Raw genomic sequence first — 5,729 nt, 5'->3', positions numbered from 1 at the left:
GGCAGCACATGCATTCTCTTAGCACAAACAGCCAGAAGTCTTGTCTTTCATGTCCTGATACTTCAGATTTGCTTGTGGTGTGGACACCACAATTGGAGGTCCCAACGAGATCTGGAGAGAATTGGAAAAATTGGGAAATATCAGGAAAGACAGGAGATTGGAAAAATAAAGAAGACTCAGGAAAGGAGAGACCCGGGAAAGAAAGGAATTGAAAACAGATACCTCAACTTCTAACAGTAAAATTAAATGGTTAAATATCCAGGATTTTGCCTGAGAGATAACCTCAGCGGTTAGGAGACTGGATTTCATCAAATCTCCAGGCCTCCGCCTGACACAAAGGTCAGGAAAGAAAGGGGAACATGAGAGATCACCCTTGGTTGGAGGGTGTATTGGATTAAATCTCGAGGCTTTTGCCCAATCCACCAAGATCAGAAAAGAAAGATTGTCCTCAAGGGCTGGCCAGCAAGTAAGGTTTTGAGGGTGTATTGGAAAGGAGTACCAAGTCAGGGGTACAAGGTTAAATCTTCAAACTTTCACCTGACATCAAGGTCAGGAAAGAAAGAGGAACCTGAGAGATGCCCTCAGAGGCTGACCAGCAGGTAAGAATTTGTGAGGGTGTATTTGGAAAATAGGTACCTCAGCTTCTAAGACTGTATTAATAGAACAGTTAGTAGAATTGCTAAAGAGACAAGGTACCGGCATTGAGTGAAATACAGCTTTATCCTTACCTTGCCTTTTCTGGCCATCCAGATAATGACCCCCTGTCTACTGATCCCCTCCTCTTTGAGCTGAACACCAGAAGCCAGCAGTGGGCTCCAGTCAGCTGGTGACATGAGTGGGTGGCAACAACGTGGTGTGCACCAGGGGGCTGAGGAAATCACCTCCTGAGAAGAAGTTGAGGTACTATGCCTGGAAGAAACTCTGGTTTATCCTGCAGAGCTGCTGGATGGATGGTGACCCAGATGTTCCAGAATACTACAAGAATAAACACTCCAAGAAACCCCTGTGGATCATCAACCTAAACTTCTGTGAGCAGGTAGATACAGGCCTGACCTTCAACAAGAAAGAGCTTCAAGATAGTTTTGTGTTTGATATCAAGATCAGTGAGCATACTTTTTACCTGGTACTGAGACAGAGGCCGGCATGAATAAGTGGGTCCAGAGCATCTGCCAGATCTGCAGCTTCAAAAAGAAGACCTCAGACCCTTCACACTCTACCCAACCCACTTTACTCACATTTGAGCCCCATGTGTCAAGCCACATACAGCCTGCCTTGTCCATCAGTGCAACTCAAAAGTTTCTCTACTTGTACCAGTGCATAAGCCAAAAGACAAAAAATTCAAGGAGTGTCAGCTTCTCTCAGGGCACTCAACAGAAGAGTGATACAGCCATACAAAAACTTGCCCAGGGCAATGGACACTGTATCAACAGAGTCAGAGTTCAAGTCCATGGCTACTATAGCATTCCCAAGACAAGCCGACACAATAAAAAATTCAAGGACAGTATTTATGACCTTCCCCTATAGTCTGGCTTCACACAGTCACACCAAGGGCAACATCACAGGGTCTGAGTCAGATAATGAGGATGTGTACACCTTCAAGACACCCAACAACACCTGTGTTAGTAGTTTGGAAATCTCCTAGTGGGCAATATGGAGGTTCCAACCACCCCACTCTCAGCCTGCCAGATCCATAAAACATTCACACTGGACACAATGGCCACTCCTGGAGACTCAGCCATAGGTCCCCTACCTCAGCCCCCCAAGCCAAGTCAGGCAAGTCAGACAAAAACACCTCGGTGGGACAGCCGTCAGCAAAGACCTCCAGTCAGCAAAAATAACAGGTCTGTAGCTGCTACTATCCCCTAGTGCAATGCCCTCCCTGCAATGGACAACAGCCAACTCCACCAAGCTTTTTCTTGTGAGACCTACAGTTACCCAACACGAGGCAGAGGGAGCACCAGATGGTCTGCTGAATCTCTGGGGAAAACTATCATAGGTTGATCAGACAGTGCCAGCTCTGATGACAACTATGGGCCCATGAGCCCAGGGCCCCATCACTTTGACCCACTAGGTTACCCTTCCACTGCCCTTCCTATTCATAGATGCCCCAGCAGAGGAAGTGAGATCCAGCCACCCCTAGTCAATCGCAAACACATGACTGACTGGAAAGCAAACCCAACACCCTTTTGACCTGAGAAACAACACTGCCATCGACAAGCTCCCTTTCAAATCACCTGTCACAAAGTCTTGGTCCAGGGTCAACCATGCCTTTAACTCCAGCTCCTCCCAGTATTGCCATCCCATCTCTACACAAAACATCACCAGCACAGACTCTGGAGACAGCAAGAACTATGTCTCTATGCAAAACTCAGCATCTGCATTCCCTGTCCCGAGTGGCACTAACAGCCTACTAGAAATGTGGATTACTTAGCCCTAGACTTCCAGTTGGGCTCACTACAAGCCATCTACATCATCTGTCACATCAGGTGAGAAGGTAAATTGTGTCCAAGTGGATAAGACACAGGCACTACAGATCACCATACAGGAGTGGACAGATATGTGGCAGTCCTCAAAACCTTCCAAGGGTGCCAAACGGTGATAAAGGTGGCCACCAAGCTCAAGGGCCATAAGACAGCTGCTCAGAGCTGGCTCTTCTTTGTCACCTCCTTCTCCATTCCTTCCCAACATGAGCTGGACATATTGAACTTTCCACCTCCCCTTGTTATACACCTATTTTTGTTATAAAGAAATAAATAGGAAAGTGACACCTGTTACAGGATTTGAGAGACGTCTGTAAAACTGTGATGGTCATGGGTGCCGCACAAGCAGGTTTGCTCACTCTGGTAGGAATTCTGAAAGATTGGTTTTTGCATCCTAATAATTGTACAGTTTGCCTTTAGTGTGCCCTCCATTACTTTAGGGTTGAACAAATTAAAACCTTTAAATGATTTTCAGAAACTGCTTGGATATATCAATTGGATACGACCTAGCCTTGGAGTTTCCACTGGGCAACTTTGTCCTTTGATTGATATTCTGCAAGGATACCCTGATCTTGCTTCTTCCTACACCCTTACTAAAGAAGGCAGAAATTTCATTAAAATAGTGCAAGCCTTAGGTAGCATCTTACAGCTTATTCTTAGGGCATATAAGATAAGATTACAAATCTTTAGCATAGGACATGATGTTAGTGTTACCCCTTGCAACTCCTCTCAAATTGCCTAGCTACAACAGAATATTGATGATTGGAAATGGAAAGATGGTGAAGGTCATGAGGACCTTTTTCAATCTTTTGTTTTAATTCAAGGATTTACTGGAGCTGTTCTGTCACAAGAGATTTCAATTAAGGAAGTTTCATTTCAACAAACTAATCAGGACCTAGGGAAAAAGGATAACTTAAAAAATGTATGTATGTTCTGTGTGTGTGCTGTGGCCACACCAGTATGTATGATATGTGATTGTGAATGCATGAATGTGTGAATGCTAATAAAAACAACTGCTTAAATTGCCTTGGATATTATTAAAATGATACTTAAGTTGCTTTGGATACAGTTAAAAAGCTACCAAAAAGAGCATCCAGCCAGTCAATGACTTGACAGGAAAAGTTGATGATTTGAGTCCTCAGAGCCAGTCAGTGAAAAAATAACAGAAGCCTACAACATGGTCTGAGAGTCAAAGAAATCTGTATGGATGATTATATAGAATTTAGCAGGTGAGATGATACAGAAATTTTCCTAACATTTTGTGGTTATAAAAAGAAATCTACAGAAAAGAAAGGTTTTTGAGAAGAAGTCTCAGAAAAACTGCTGCCCTGTTAGACCCCACTTACAAAGGATTCAGTATATATACAAATTAGGCCTTGTCAGTTAGTGAGAGCTAAGTACTCACAAACTTCAAATAATTTTCAAAAGTTATTTTGAACATAGTATAGTTTATAATCTTTCAGTGATTTTCAGAAATTGTGGGGAAATAATCAATGGTTATGTGCTGTTTTAAGGGCATCTACCAGTGATTTAGATAGTGATCCCAATTCACCTAGACAGTTAACTAAGGAGGGTAGACAAGTAACTCTACTGTTAGTCCAGCATCAACAGATGTTAGCAAACAATTCAAACAAAATTGGTCACTTTATCTTAGGTAGAGAGAGCCCTGCAGTCTCATAACTTTCCTCATCAAAATAACAGGAGTCTAAGAAAGCAATTTGGTTTAACTAGAGAGACTGCTCATCAAAACTGTCAAACAATAAGGTACACCCACAATATTTATATGTGACTAATTAAAAAATGAACCCTCGAGGCTCACTTCTTAATCATTTATGGCAAATGGTTGTTACTCATATTACAGAATTTGGCAAGATAAAATGACAGTTGATAGGTATTCAGGATTCTTGATAGTCACTGCATAAACTAGAAAAGCCACCATACATGTGTCAAAAGAAGGGGGGAGAGTAATTTCCCCAGACCCCACATGATTCATTAAATCATGCACTCCTCATTTTAGAATTTTTAAATGTGGATGGATGCCTGTGAACAATCTGTGGCAGACAGAAAATGGCATGATGGAACTTGAGTAAATTTTGCTCAGGTCAAAGGGAGCTATCCATGCACTAGACAGTGGAGAAGAACCAATTATGCCCTAATGTGGGGTCAAAGGTGTGTCTGTGTTTTATTGCAGAAAAAGAATAAAGCTTAGTGGCTGCCATAACATTTGGTGAGATGAATGGAGCAGAGAAAAACTAGACCAGAGACCATGGGAGGCTGCCCAAACCAGTTCCAGTGAGATCCCCTGAACCAGTGTTTCTGACTCTTGATGTAATCGAATCTACAGCCCGAGAAAGAAAGGAAACAGTCTGTTCGAGATTCCCAGTTTCTCAACAGGCCTGCTGCATCAACTTCCCGGGCCTGTGAGTTTTCATCCGGGAGCCAACAAAGAGCTGGAAGATTAGCAGTTTACCCTTGACATACCTTAATACACAGAATTCATTTTGCCAGTTTTTCCCTTTGGTAGAAAAAAGGACCCATTTAAAATAATAGGACACTTGTATGGACAATGATGAGCGACAAAAGCCCCTTTTCATTATTTGAACAGGACATAGCCAATTAAAATATCAGCCTTGATGGTTCATGGTCCTGGATTCATGCCTATGACAGTGGTTTTCTCTGGAGAAATGCAACTTGCCATAATGCAGAAAAAAAGACTTTGGCATCACTGCTGGGGTAATTGTAGCTATTGCTGTTGCTGCTATAGTAGCCTTTGATTCCGGGACTGCCATCTCACAGTCTGTAACCACAGCCAGCAGAGTGGATAAACCATCAGGGGAAAAAACAGAGACTCTCAACACTCAGAGCTCTTTAAATACCTTAGTCCAGGTAGGAATTTTACATCCTTAAACCTGTTCACCTACCCTAGTGCACATTTGTATTACCCCTGCCAAAGTCTATAATCATCAATTGGTCAATCAAATTATTAGGATGAATGAGACCTGGGATCCTCTGTCCTCTGGAGAGATCATCCTTATGGAATCCCAGATGGCAGGCCATTTAATCAAAGAATGGGCTGGGTCCCCATCTATGGGACTTGTAGCCATAGGACTTATTATCATATGCTTCATTTGGTTAAGGTGCCTTGGCACTAGACAAGCCCAGCTTCAAGTTGTCACTTGAGGACCACAGAGAATCCCTCTGCTCAACTACGGCTGAGCCTACAGAAAAATTGTGTGGCCAATGACAGGT

At 42.9% G+C, this 5,729-nt stretch overlaps 1 pseudogene; it reads left to right on the top strand.

Annotated features, from left to right (window-relative positions):
• Window positions 1–832: 832 nt before the first annotated feature.
• Window positions 833–2,599, top strand: LOC101831460 (annotated as a pseudogene).
• Window positions 2,600–5,729: the final 3,130 nt, after the last annotated feature.

The sequence above is a fragment of the Mesocricetus auratus genome, unplaced genomic scaffold (assembly GCF_017639785.1).
Source record: "Mesocricetus auratus isolate SY011 unplaced genomic scaffold, BCM_Maur_2.0 Super-Scaffold_100038, whole genome shotgun sequence".
NCBI classification, from domain to species: domain Eukaryota; kingdom Metazoa; phylum Chordata; class Mammalia; order Rodentia; family Cricetidae; genus Mesocricetus; species Mesocricetus auratus.
The sequence above is the reverse complement of the archived record's forward strand: the minus strand, read 5'-3'. Positions and strand labels throughout refer to the sequence as shown.